We start from the raw sequence: 15,212 nt of genomic DNA, 5'->3' as shown, positions 1-15,212 counted from the left end.
AGTATAGCAAAAACTCTCATTGAAACTGGCTACAGGCTTGATTAGTGTTCCCTGGGGTTTGAATAAGCCCTTTTTTTCTCCCTGTTTTTCTCATTTTATTTATTTTAGAGCTGTCCCTCTGTGGGTTTCTCTATCAAGGCAAGATTTCTGCAGTGGTTTTTATTACATTCCTTCAAAGTCTAATCATTTTCTGCTTTCTAAACCTGACCTGTTCCCCAAAATCCCCAGAAAGTAGCCACAGTTTCCCTGCTGTTTTCTAGGCAAGAAATTTAACTTAGAAATGGGAATGTCCATCTGGTTCTGTGTTGTTCTTATTAGCATTGTACTCCATTGCTAGCCAAGTGCCGTTTGTCTCCACCTCTTCCTTTGCTGTTCCCCACTGATTCCTTTTCTGGGAATTAGCAGCCTATTGGTGAGCTGAGGGAGCCTCCCTCTGACTCAGCTCCTTTTTTGCACCACTTTTCTCAAAGTAGGTGATTGGAATCCTGGGATTTGTAGTCCTGCTGATGTAATCATCTTAACCCCAGCTTCAGGCCACTGTGGGATGCAGAGGCCACAAAGGATTTTAAGTTAGTTCCTGCATGTGAGGGAGACTGTTTTTGGTGGCCTCCCTCACAGATTTTTGGGAACAATGCCTTGAAATAGGTAACCCCAGCTTCAAAGGCCTCCTTTGGCAGCCTCCCTTGAAGATTTTGAAACAATGCCTTGACATTTGTAATTCGAATTTCAAACTGTTCCTGCCTTTTTCTTGAAGGCTGCCTTTTCACGCAGAAACCGCAGTCAACACATTTAAATCATCACAGCAGCATACCATAATAGTTGACTAGTTAAACCAGTTTCGCAAGATCCCATTGTCCAAAAATTCATGAAAGGTTTGAACAACATTAATCTTCCGCTAAGACCACCTATGCCTTGTTGGGATTTGAATCTGGTATTTCAGCGATTAACAACTACACTATTTGAACTAATGATCGATATTGCCACTACAATTCCTCACCTGGAAAGTCTGTTTTCTCATAGCAGTGACATCAGCAAGAAAAGTGAGTTACAGGCCCTACTAGTTACTAAACCATATACTATGTTCTATGACAACAAATTAATCCTAAGAACTCATCCAAAATTTATGTCAAAGTTGGTATCAGACTTCCATCTGAAGCAAACCATACATTTGCCAACATTCTACCCAAAATCGCACAAAACAAAACAGGAACAAATTTATAATTCACTAGATTGTAGACGAGCCCTTCTATATTATGTTTCCAGAACACAGACCTATCAAAAGACCTATGTAGACAATAAGAAAGATCAAAGCATCAAAAAATAAACCATGGCACATTTGTTAAGCTAATGTAGTCAGTATTGCTATACCTCAAAAAACTCACTTCACCAGTGCCAATACAATCACATCACATACGAGCAATGGCTACTTCCACAGCATATCAGAATAATATACCCATATCTGAGATATTGCAGACTGCATGTACATGGACTACCAAGGACACTTTTACAAAAAATTACTGTCTGAAAAAATGTCTGAATTCTGATGCATCCTTTGGAAAAATGGTCCTTCAAGCACTCCATAAAGACTAAAAAAAAAAAGAACAGTAGCTTTCCACAAACATTGCAGAAAATAAAAGAAGTAGCAACCCAAGCTTGGGAATACTACTTGTGCGGCTGTGTTGCATGCTTGTCCATGGGGAAAGCAAAGTTGCTTACCTGAAATAGGTATTCTTCATGGCAGCAATGTAAACAGCTACATAATCCTTCCTGCCTCCCTGGAAAGCTACTGGACAAAACTGAGGATCTCAAACACATAGACCATTCGTTGGGAAGACCTATATATGCTCAGAACAAAAATCTAGAAAATTCTGAGCATAGACGAAGTACAAGAACTTGGCACTGTAGGATGAGGTTATCCACTTATATGGCTGTTTGTGTTGCTGTCCATGGAGAACACCTGTTTTAGATAAATAACTTTGCTAGCTTTGTTTTAGCTTTCCTCATAAGCTGAAAAAGACCTCACTCCTGATTGGCTACACATGTCAGGCAACTTTCTGATAGGGATGTGTATTCATTTAAAAAGAAATGGAAAATGCAACAAATAAGGCTTATTCATTTGTTTCATTTTAAACAAATGCATCGAGCCTAGGTCTAGGCCCGAAGCAGGGGCCTTGACTATGGCATAGGCCAAGGCCCAAAGCAGGGGCTGAGGCTTATGCCCTAGGCAATGCCCCAGCTTTGGACCTAAGCCAAGGCACCAGTGTCACACTCGGGCATAGGCTGAGGCCCAAAGCAAAGACCGCAGCCTAGGCCTGAGCTTGACACCAGGGTCTCGGCCAAGGCCCAAAGCCAGGGCCTCTGTCAAGACCACCGAAAATTAAAAAAAAACAAAAAACTTACTTTATCCCTTGGGTATCCATCGAAGCTAGGTCCTGATGCTGGGGCCTCAGCCTAGGCCAGGGCCCAGATGGAGGCATGATGTTGTGACCCAACCCAGAGGCCAGGTCCCAATGCCAGGGCCTTGGCCCAGCCCCAGGCCAGACACCGGGGCCTCAGTCCAATGCCATGACCCGACCTGAAGGCCGGGTCCCAAGGCCCCATGACCCTATCCAGAGGCCAGGTCCTGATGCTAGAGCCTCAGCCTAGGCCTTGGCCCAGACCCAAGCCTGATTCTGCAACCAGAAATGAAGGCCAGATCTTGATGCCAGGGCCTGGGTCTCAGCCAGAAGTCTGGGTCCCAATGCTGGGACTTGGCCAGGGTCAGACCCACACCTCGGAGTCCATGGGAGCTCCTTTTCATACATCCTCTTATTTCTTCACTTGCAACCATGACAACAGTGTCCAGTGGGGTCATCCCAGTGTTAATTAACTCTGGCGCATTCACCCCAGTGGACACCATTATTGTGCTTGTGAGCAAAGAAAGAAGAGGATGCAGGAAGAGGAGCTACCAGGTCTGGGCTCCGAGGCCTGGGCCTGATCCTGGGCCAAGGCCCAGGCATCAGGAACTGGCTTCGGGCCTGGGTCCAGGCCTAAGTTCTGGCATCAGGACCCAGCCTTTGTGTTGGGGCATGGTGTTGGGCCTGGTCATGGGCCCCAGCCTAGGCTGAGACCCTGGCATCGTGATCTAGCCTCGAGGTCAGATCATAGCATTGGGCCTGTGTCCCCTGAGGTTCCGGCATCGGGACCCAGCCTCCGAGCCAAGCCACAGCATTGGGCCTGGGTTCAGGATCTGGCCTAAGCTGAAACCCAGGCATCGGGCCTAGAACTAGACCAAAGCCTCAGCCTTGCATAGGCCGATCCACTGCCTCGGCCTATGCAAGTCCAAGGCTTTGGCCTAGTCTGAGCCGAATCATCCCCACCAGACCAGGTAAGTGGGGGCCAGGAGAGATCCTGGCCTCAGCACTTTTCTGGGATGGTAGGAGGGAGGGCTCATTTTTGGGTTTTAGCCATTTTTTGGGGGGGGTTAATTGCTTGATTAATTTTTTTTTCACACAAAATGAATATTTGAATATCAAATATTTTATATTTGCGGATGGATGACATTCAATTTTTTCTTCCTTGTAATTCTAGGATGAAATTCCTGAAATTAGATTATAAGAAATTGTTAAACAGTTGCAAGTATGGTTGGTTAGTCATCGTTTATTTTTGAATATGAGTAAAACTAAGAAACTATGGGTGGGAAAAGATTCTGAGTTAAAGATTAAGAGCCAAATTCAGCTATCTAATGCTCTTTCAGTTCCAATACAATCCGAGATAAAGAGCTTGGGAGTATTTCTAGATTCCCACTTGTCCATGAAGCAGCAAGTCTGCCATGTCATGAAGACAGCTTTTTACAAACTCAAGGTGATTCAACCATTGAGAGCATTTTGACCCCCAGTAATTTTTAGGACTTTACAACAAGCATTGGTACGTAGTCATTTAGATTATTGTAGTAATCTTTATATCGGGCTTTCGGATAAGTTGATGCATGTGATGCAATTAATACAAAATTTGGCTGCGTGAGTTTTAATGGGGATCTCAAAAAGAGGTCATAGATGCCCAGTTCTTAGGGAATTACATTGGCTCCCAGTGAAGTGGAGGGGTAAATTTAGGATGTTAACTATTCTATTTAAATTTATGCATAATCTCTCCCCTAGCATATTACAGGATCTCATCATGCGTTACACTCTGGCATGCACATTAAGATCTGAGAATTTACAACTGCTAGACGTTCTGTCAGTAAAAAAATTAAAATGAGTTAAAACCAGTAGGTGTGTTTTTCTGCTATTGCAACCAAAGAGTGGAATAGCTTTCCAGTACAAGTGAGACAGGTACAAGACTTCAAAGTTTTCAGAAAGGCCTTGAAGACAGTATTTTTGGAGGATGCTTTTGGGTGAAATGGGACAACTCATTTTAAAAATTGTTTTAATGAGATAACATATGTCAGTGATGTTTTAATTTGTTTGTATATGTTTCTTTGTATTTGTTTTATGATTGTTATATTGTAACCCTTGCCAACTCAAGCAATCCACAAACCAAAATTTGTGGGAAAAAAATCTCCTGAAAATGAACCAAAAAACAAAAACATTTTTTTTTCCCCTGCACATCCCTACTTTCTAACCAATCGGATGATAGCCTGTTCAGTTACTTCCAGGTATAGTTAAACCCTGCAGCAGCTGAGGTTCACTAGAAACACAGTCTTTTACCAGCACAAGTCTCTTTCCAAAGCAGCTTCAATCTGGCTACCTCTGCTTAAATGGAACAAGGACACTGTGCACACAAGACCCTTGCTGCACCATCTGAAGTGCAGTTGCTATCAAGCCAGCCCTTGTTAAAAATTCCTGGTAGCATTGCAAATCCCCAGAACCAGGTAAGCTCATGGGGGATGGGACACCCACTTATGGGGATCCTGTCACACAAACAACAGTGAAACAGAAAAAAACACAAAAGAAAAAAATGAAATGAAAAATAAAATCAGTACACACCCCGAATAATGCACAAGAAGCAAACATTTTTTCAATGGAAAGGAAGTTCTAGAACAAGAGTTCATGTTATGAGGCTCAGAAGAATAGACTCAGGAGTAAAAATTAGAAAACTATTTCTTCATGGAACAGATGTTGGATACATAGAACTGTCTCCCAGTTTACGGGATGGACACAAAACAGAAACAGAATTCAAGAAGATATAGAATAAGTGGAGAGGATCCACGGGAATTAAAATGGACAGGCTAGAGAGGCCTTATGGCCTTTATCAGTCATTATATTCTATTATTCTGTACATACGGAGGACATACTTCTTTACAGAGAGGACAGTAGATATAAGAAATAACCTTTCAGTAGAAGTAGTGGCAAGACAAAACTATGACAAAATTTAAGCATGCTTAGTTCATATATAAAAGGCAATGGTAAGAAGAGAGATGAAAGGTTGGCAGGGGAGTGTTTCCTGGTTATGATTTAGTATGGAAACTTGTATAGTCAACTACCTAGAATGATAAAGAATTGAAGAGGGGTGACAACAAAACTGACTTGGATAAGCAGTGATATCATTCAGTTGGTCAAATTTGTACAATTGACCACTGGGAGATGCCTTTATCTTTAGCAGAATGCAGATGATAAGGAAGAGTGATGAACACAGCTAAGTACTGTTTGGAAAAACTCCTGGAGGAGAAATCCATAAACTCTTATTAATCAGGTAGACTTGGGGAAAACCATTACTTATCCCTTGGCATAAGCAGCATGGGATCTATCTACTATTTGGGATCCTGCCAAATACTTGTGAGCTGGACTGGCCACTGTTGGAAACAGGATACCCAGATCCTCAGTCCAACCCAGTATGGAAATTCTTATGTTCTAATGTACCGTGAGTGGTCAAGCTTGTGTGACTAACAGCTAGGATACTGTATATAGCAGTTTAGACAAGAGAAACCAGGCAGACTGGATGGATTAATTGAGACTTATCTGTTGACATCTTATCTATTATGTAATGTAAGAAAATAGATTACTACCACTGGCTGAACAACAGGAAGGAGAACCAGTTCATAGGGATTAGGGCATAGAACATCAAGAAAAATATTCAGTAACAGAGTTCAAGATTCTGATGCCGTGTGTTCTTAGGCAAATTACTTCACATCCATTTGTCTTGGTTCGCTCTACTGTTGTTGCGCCGAAGGTGGACCCTTGGGCCGAGGTGGGGTTGATGCAACCCATAGGAAGGGTCCTACAGGTCCCCACCATCGGCAGGCGAAGTGGGCTGATGGACGAAGGCTGGCTAGCACTTCACCAATACCAACCTTCATTCCCCGTGGGTTGAGCCTTTGGGTACCGAGGCCAGCTTGACTTAGGTGGGCCTCCGTATGTCGTCGTCGATGGAAAGATTGAGGTCAGCCCAGAGACAGCAACAGAGGAATGGTACAGTCTGTACTGGACAAGGTAGAGTCCCGGAGACCCAGGCACCAAAGGAACAAAGTCAGACAGGGGGCGTCTGAGTAAGAGCAGGCCGAAGCCTGAATAGGCCAAGTCCAGGACGTAGATTGAAGAGGCGTCATAAGGCAAGCTTGAGTTGGGGCTGGCAGCAATCGAACTGGTGGCAAGCAAGGCTGAGGTCTGAGTGAGGAGATAGGCGAACGTAGTCAGGCGATGCAGAGGTCCGGAACTGGAGAGAGTCAATGGAGTAGTCAGGCAATGCAGAGGTCTGGGTATGGAGAGAGGCAACGAAGTAGTCAGGCAATGCAGAGGTCAAGGCTTGAAGAGAGTCAACGGCGTGGTCAGGCAAAGCAGAGGTCAAGATCCGAGAAGGCAATCCGAGGGTAGGTTGGAGAACAGGAACACAGGAACAAGGAAACCAGGAACAGGAGTCAGCGAGGATCAGGAACACAGGAATGATGGGAATCTCTCAGGAGGCAATGAGCACTCGACTAGTAAGGAGACCTGTTGCAAAGGCAACGCTAGGAAATGAAGCCCGGGCTTATATACCGGGACTCCGCTGACGTCATCATCAGGGGCCATGGCTCGGTTCCCACCATAGGCCCTATTTAAGTCTCAGTGATGCGCACGCGCCTAGGGAGGGGCACAGTGCCGAGTAGCAGTTGGGCCACGCAGAGAGGCCCAACACAGAGCACAGGAGCTGTAGCTGAACCAGAGGTACCAGGGTCTGTAGCTGAGCCAGAGGCACCAGGGGCAGCCCGAGGATGGAGCCAGTGGCCTACTGCCACCAGAGACGAGAGACCAGGTGCTGGATTCACTTGAGAGAGGTGAGGGGACCGAGCCGCGGGTCTGCTGCGGCCAGCACACATAACAACTGTTATTGGGTAGTGCTTATAACAATATTGTTTCTTTCTGAAGCTTGCATGCAGCCCAGGCATTAGAAATGCACTACTATATCATGCATCCCAGAGATGGTTGTGTGTATGTTTCTACTGTTCTGAAGGCTGGGAAACATTTTACAGTCCTGTTTATCTGAAGTACACTATATACATCCAAGCTCAGCTGACAGGACTGAAAAGTTAAAACCAAAGTATATGAGGAATTAAAAAAAATGTATTTAAATAATTGGGTTAAAGAATGTTATATTTATTGAAAATGGGGTTGATTCATCCCTGCATTTTGAGCCTCCACCTCATGAGTAGCAACAGATATTCAGATATTCAGGTTTTTCTCTTGCAATATAGATTCCATTATATTCTATGGGAGAAAATGTGCTCAAATTATTTTCTGTTCCTTCCATGGAAAAATGATGAAAGCTGGACAATGCTACCTTCTGTCCTTTAACGTTTTCATATTCCAGTCATATGAAATGTAAAATAATTATTAGGAGAGAGGCCTTAAATGTACCATTTTAGGTAATTGAAGACCTGCTTTTAAAGATCCAGTATCTCTTGTTTTATCAGACACCTCAGCACTCATCTTTAGAAAGTGCTTTCACAGACCCTACCTACTACACAACTAGCCCCACATGTCCCATCTTTTCTTCCATGCCTCATCTCTACATCTCCTATCTATCTCTATACCATACTCTCTTGCACACCCATCAATCATGTTCACATACCACTATATTTATCAGAAGGTGCAAGAGCAAATTTTAAACAATATATACAATTTAACTGAAAATATTATAACATTATTTGTTAATTTTCATTTTTGTGGCTTTTTGAGGGGGAGTTGATTTCTTTGTACATATCATTCTTGACTTCATGACCTTTGATGAAAACTGGGAGGTAAGCAGGGCTTTCTATTATAGAGGTCACTTTTCAGATGAAGGTACTAGATATGTTGACTCCAGGCAGGAGGGATATATAAAATGGCATATATGATGGCATATATAAAATGGCATATATGATGGCATGACTGCTTGGATACTCTATGTAGACATCTGCAGGGCAAGTATGACAAAGATGGAGCACTTCTACATGAGAAATGACACTCCATTTCCCACTACCTCTACCCTTGTTGCCTTCTGAATATGTATTCAGCGCTGTTATGAGCTGTAGGTGGGTTCAAATCTGCTTCTTCTGTTGATATGCCTTGTGACCTCATATGTCACCTTGTCTCCCATCACCTCAAGTATCTGCTTAAATTGTAACCTCTTTAGGGTAGAAATTCATTGTACCTATATGTAATTTATTGTACAGTTATCTAGTATAGAATGCTATAAAAATGCTTAAATACAAACATAAATAAAACTCACAAAAGCAGCATGGGGCTGACTATCAGATGGTTTATGTAAGGAAAAGATCTGCTCTGCAAGCAGGAGTGCAGATGTTGTATCCTAATGGGCAGGACAGCTGCCATTCATTGAAGTAGGAAAAAGGTTGTATAGAGAGGAAAATAATGTTTTATAATGTTTTAACAAATACCAACCTGCCATACTAGCAGTTCCTTATGCTTTGTACCTTCTTCTGCCATTGTGGATGAATTTTTTCATCTCTAACAAGGCATTTTCTATATGTGTCTTATTTTTCCTCTGCTGTACCCTATGCAGACAAGCTGAATTAGTGTTTGAGAGTGCAGATAAATGAGACAGATCTGTGATTGAAGTGCAGACAAGATTTCTTGGCATCTTTCCTTTAAATTGTATTAACATCACTCACTCCTTGAGTATACACTGTGAGCTTCTTTCTCCCAATTCCAGGTGTTGCTGACATCAGAGCTCCTTTGCATGTGTGAAAAGAAATAATGAGCCTCATGTATATTGAAATGAGGTAGATAATGCATTCTGTTCCACAGGGAAAGACCTGCTTAAAATTCCTCTTTATACATTGATTATTTGCCAATTCATCTCTAGGCTCCATGTAGCCTCTTTTGAAACTCGGATGATAAAGTCTCCCATCAATGAGAACCTTTAAGTTTTCAGCAACTCCCTTTGACTAAGTTTATTTATATGTCCATTGATGTGATTAAAAGACCAGTCATTGACCTGCAATGGAGACCACAGATAACTCAGGTCAAACCTGCAATTGATGAAGTTGTAGAATTGTCCTGTATTCTCTTATTCCTTTCCTTTTGTTCTTGGGTTCACTTGGAAGTCCATATTCAGTCACTGGTCAGCTAGCAAAGTAATCCATATAAACATCCATCTAATTTATCTCTGACCACTCATTCCACCACCATATAGTGAACCTGTAAATGTTTCAGATTGAACAAACCTCTGCCTGATTGTGAATTGATATAAACACCACAATCCATGTTTTTTAAGGCAACCAAGAACATAATGGAAAAGACAGTAGAGAATAGTATTTGTGCCAGAACACAGCCTTGTTTTGGGCCATTTGAGAGTGAGAAGAAAGCAGAGAGTTCACCAAATTCCTGTACCTTGGTCAGTATCCCTTTTTGTAAAGATCTGATGATAGAAATAAACTTCTCTGGGCAGCCAACTTTCTGGAGGATTTTACACAGGCAATTGCAGTTGATTGTATCAAAGACTTTTGTCAAGTCTATAAAGACCACATATAGATCTGGATAGATCTCAATTTTGCACAAAGTACATTTCTGTTTGGGTGAGAAAACTATGTCTATGTTCCCTTTGACAGGTCTGAATCCATGCTATGCTTTTGGGAAGTTGCTGTCCATTCGTGTCTCCATCATTCTACTGAGAATTATTCCCAGATATAGACAGTAGAGAAATTACATGATGGTTCTGTTGCCTACCTCTTATACAGAGGGATAACTAATTCATCTTTGAAAACCTGGAGAACAAAACCATGCTTCAAAAAATACACTGGAAAAGTTGTATATGTTTCAGGAGCATGTAATCACCACTTTGTTTGAAATTCTTGGGTGGTATCTCATCTGGTGCTAGGGATTTCTCTGGCGAATCTTAGCTGACACCTCTATTGAACTCATGCAAATATTGTAATATATCCAGTTTTACCAGTGCTGTAATTTTAGGAGTGTCATTCAGAACCTCTTCAAACATGCTGGAAGGGAGATTTAGAAGTGAGAATTGAAAAGTTTTGCCCAGTGGTTCAGGATTTCTGTCTTTCTTGCCAGCATTTTAGAACCATCTGCTGAATGCACTGTCATTTGGTGTAGATCCATAAACAGCTCAGGAACCCTGAGAGAAAAGTTTGATGTTGTGTTTATTTGCTGCTTCTGCCATTTGTTTTACATTTGCCATAGTCCGGTTTCAACTTCATATTTGACTTGGATGAAGTGATTCTTTTTTCGTGGTGACAAGTCAGCAATGTATGCACTCTGAAATATATGCATCTTGCATTGATCTTGAAGTATTTCTTTGTCATTTTCATCAAAACAGCCTGGTGTTTTCTTTTAAGAAAGCCATGAACATCCGCAGAATAGATTACATCATGAAATTTGCTCTAGGTCATTTCACAGTCTGTATCTGTGAAGTCGGAGCTCAAGAGCTAGGGATATGCAGAAAGAAAAATGAGTAAATGAGTTTTGTTTGCTTGGTTCATTTTGTGGGTACCTCATTTCATTAGTATTAGAATGAAAAAAATATGATTCATTTGTTACATTTGTTTTTTTGTTTTACATTGAAAGCAATGGGGGAAGACCCCATTGACTTAACTGTAAAAGAAAAATGGGCTGGGGTCCAGGCCCAATGCCAGGACATGGCCCGAAGCCAGGTCATGTTGTTGATGCCCAGACTTAAACCTGGTCCCTAGGTCTAGACCCCATAGCATATCGCAAAATGGTGCCATCAGCCCTGGAGGAAGGCACTGTAATGACGTCACTGTGGTATATCCTCAAGATGAAGGAAACTATTTTTAGTTACCAGATCAAGAAAATAAGACTCCTGAAGGCCTACACCCAGGCCTCCAGGTTTAGGCCTCAGGCCTGGATCTAACCTAGGCCCTGGACCCAGTGATGGGATTCAGGCTCGGTTGCGCCCCATCATTGGGCTAGACTCAAGGCCTTGAGTCTAGGCCTGGGCTTCAGCAATCAGGAATTGACCTCAGGCCTGAGCCTCAGCGAATGGGACCTGGTCTCAACCAGATCCTGGTGATGGGACCCGGGACAAGAACAAACCTGGGCTTTGGCAATGGTACCTAGCCTCAGGCCTAGGTCTAGACTTAGGCCCAGGCATTGGCAACCAGGACTCGGCCTCAGTCTCCAGCCTAAATCCTAGGCCTGGACCTCAGAGACTGGGATATGGCCTTATGTTTAGACTTAGTCCCAGGCCCAAGACTCAGTGACAAGGACCCCACTTCGGCCAGACTCTGGCATTTGGACCCATGCCTTGACAATGGGACCTGATCATGGCCAGTCCCTGGCATTGGACCTAAGTCTATGTCTAATCCCAGGTCTAGGCTTCAGCAACCAGGACTCAGCTTCAGGTCTAGGCTTAGTCTCAGGTCTGGGCATTTGTGATCAAGATTCAGCATCAGTCCCAGGCCAAGGCCTAGGCCCATGCCTTGGCAGCTGGGACCCAATCTCTGCCTGTGCCCCAGCATTGGGCATTGGTGACAAGGCCTGACTTCAGGGCAGGCTCTAAGGACAGGACTAAGTTAAGGTTGGTCCCTCTGGAGGTCCTTTTTTTTCAGTGAACAAATATGAATATACGAAAAATGTTCATATATGTTTGTCCGAGGCCTATTTTTGGTTCATATCATTCGTATGATCAAAAAGTGGCCTCATTCATTTAGTTTTCTGCACTCATTCAAATCGAATGCACATACCTATCAGTTCATATTATAACTCCTTCTGAGTTCTTAGATCTTTAAGTTTAGTTATGTTTTATTGTTTTGAAGATCTCAGCATGTGATACTGATTTCTAGGCTATACATGTAGCCTGACTTCTGACTTCTGACTTGTCTGATCAGACCAGCAATTTGTACCTTTCATAGCTTGGGTAATCTTTGCATCATGAATGTTCCGCTATCTGACAGTGATGTAGTCCAGAAGATGCCATTGCTTGGAGTGTGGGTGTATCCAGGTAGTCTTGTACTTCTATAGCTGCAGGAACATGATGTTAGTGATTGCAGATTTATGTTCAGTGCATTTGGACAGAAGCAAGAAACCGTATGAGTTGACTTTGCCAATGTCATGGTACACCAACACTTATTTCCCTGAGGATCCGTCACAGTGAACTCAGGCTCTGAGGTCACACATTGGTTTCAATTTATAATTATGGGGATGCCCTTTATAGGTCTGTCCAGCTGCTCATAAAAGGCATCCTTGACATCATCAGTGTGAGTCATGGTAGGGATGTAGGCACTAATGATTGTGGCATGCCTACCATTGGCTATGTTTACGCAGATGGACATTAATCTGTCATTGATTCCTTTTGGAAATGTATCTAAATTATGTACCAAATATGTACAAATGACAAAGTCTACGCCACTTTTAGATTTCCCTGTCCAGTAGTATGTGTAGCCTGTGCCAGTCTCTACCAGACTCAACTTCTCTGAGAGCCAAGTTTCACTAATTGCTGCTATGTTGTATTTCTTGAGCATCCTGCCTAGTAGGGTGGTGAGTCATTGTCAATAAGTGTGCACACATTCCATGTGGCAAAGTTCACATTGTTTTTATGAGTGAATTGTTGAATGGCCAGCCAGGAATGGTAATCTGGCAGGCTATGGAAAGAGTAAGCAATTTTTAGGATCGCTTTTCAGTACCTGTCCCCAAAATGGGAAAAGAGTATTATCCCTGCACAAGGCTGCTCTTTCGCCTATGCAGGATAAGAGTGTCACATCTGAGTGTCAAGCAATTATCATATGGGCCACCTGTGTGCAGATTTGTGGCTAGAGACTCCCACCAGCAACCTTGGCCTTTCCCTGTTTCAAAAAGGATTTAAAGGATGTAGTAAGTAACTGTGTTTAGTCACCTAATGTTGCTCAATACCCTGCACATGAGTTGATTATAGTGAGAGAGATTTGTACAGTATCAGTCTCACACTCATCTACACACACAATGTGCTGTCTGGTGTAAAAGGTGCCACAAGTTCAGTGATGCACAAGGATCTGAGTTTTATATTGGAGTTGCCTTTTCCTAGATAGATAACCAACCCAAGGCTCAAAGTCCTAACTGCTCATGCTATTTGACCCCTAGCTTGGACATAGTTAACAAAATGTCAGGGAATGTCCACAAATTGGCAGGGCAGCACATATTGACTTTGGCATAGGAGCCAACTTTTCAAAATGATTGTGGGTGCTTAACTCAACACAAATTACCCTCCCTGGACACAATGAGGTAGTTTGCTCAGTACTGAGGGGTTGCTCAAGCACTCACTGCACCCACAGATCTGGCATCTTTGGTTTCTGGGGCACATGTTACTCTAGGATCCTGAGTGATTTAGCCTGGAGCTACAAGGTCCCAGTTGTCTGTATTCCTGCAAACTCTAGATATTAGATATAGTATATAACATATTTACTCAACTCCCTTCCCCCAAACACATATACACCTCAGACTTATTTCTGATCTCTCTATGGGTGAATTGATTCCAATGTAATTACAAACAGTCCAAGGAAATACATCTTTGTAATAAATAAATAAATAATGTTTATAAACCCAATTAGTCACTAACCTTGGTAAGCTGCCAGATAATCTTGACTGACTCACTTTGATCATATTGTAGATTTAACTTAAGTGCTTTTATTTTTTTAAATGAGTAATATCTTATTAGGATACAAACCAGTTACAGGAACCAGAAATGTGAAAAGGGGAAAATATAGCTAGGATTGAAAAAAAAACATAACAATTTGTCAAGTACAGCTCTTAAGAAGAAGAAAAAACTGTGTTGGCAAGAAATCAATTGGAAAATTAGGTAATACTGTAACACAGAGGAATCTGATCTATGCTAAATTACAATACACCTAATACAATCAGACACAACAATCCTGCTGAGTTATGACTCTAGAAGGCCAATGCATTCTCTAATGTTCTAAACCAGGACCTCAAGCAAACAGTGCATTTTCACCAGGTATGAAATCCAACTTTAAATTAGTCATATATTTTATGACTGGAGGCTCCATATTATATCAGTATACATATTTCGCTAAATTTAAGAACTGACAAAATACTACTATAGGAAAGCAGAGATATGAATGAGAGTTAACAACAGGAGAAAGGTAAAGCTTATTTGATGCCTGAGATGAGCCATCAAGAGAGAAAAAGAGAGAAAGTAAAACAGATGAATTTAATTAATAAACAGTATGAGCAAAGGGCTGTTTTGTGTTAAAATTGATTGTGAAGAAGTTAGCATTAGATCATGAGTCAGCATGGTACAGGTCTCTGTGAATTGCAGGTGCTCTAGCAAAATTCTAATTGGATTGTAGACTAGACACCTCTATTATAACTGCCACTCTTTGGGGTAGATTTTAAAAGGAGCATGCATGGCCTATATGTGCGCGCACTACCCGGCGTGCGCACATATATGCCCGATTTTCTAACATGCATGCGCAGGCAATTGTGCACCTTGCACATGCCGAGCCGCGCTGGCTTCTTCCGTTCCCCCTAGCCTGACCTTCCCACCCCTTCCCCTAACCTTTCCCCCCAACCCTACTCTAACCCCCCATCTTTATTTTACCTTTTGCGCCCAAGTTGCGCACGCCGGCCGATTGATGGCACACAATCTCTGACAGAGCAGCAAATGGCCACTGTGCCAGGAGCCACTGACCCCGCCCCCGTCCCGTCCCGTCCCCGGTCCGCCCTGGACCGCCCATACCCCACCCCTTTTTTCAAGCCCCGGGACTTATGCGCGTCCCGGAGCTTTACGCGCACCGCCGGGCCTTTTGAAAATAGGCCCGGCACAGATAACCCCCCCTACGCGCATAA

This window comes from Rhinatrema bivittatum, chromosome 1 (genome assembly GCF_901001135.1).
Source record: "Rhinatrema bivittatum chromosome 1, aRhiBiv1.1, whole genome shotgun sequence".
Taxonomy (NCBI): Eukaryota; Metazoa; Chordata; class Amphibia; order Gymnophiona; family Rhinatrematidae; genus Rhinatrema; species Rhinatrema bivittatum.
The sequence above is the reverse complement of the archived record's forward strand: the minus strand, read 5'-3'. Positions refer to the sequence as shown.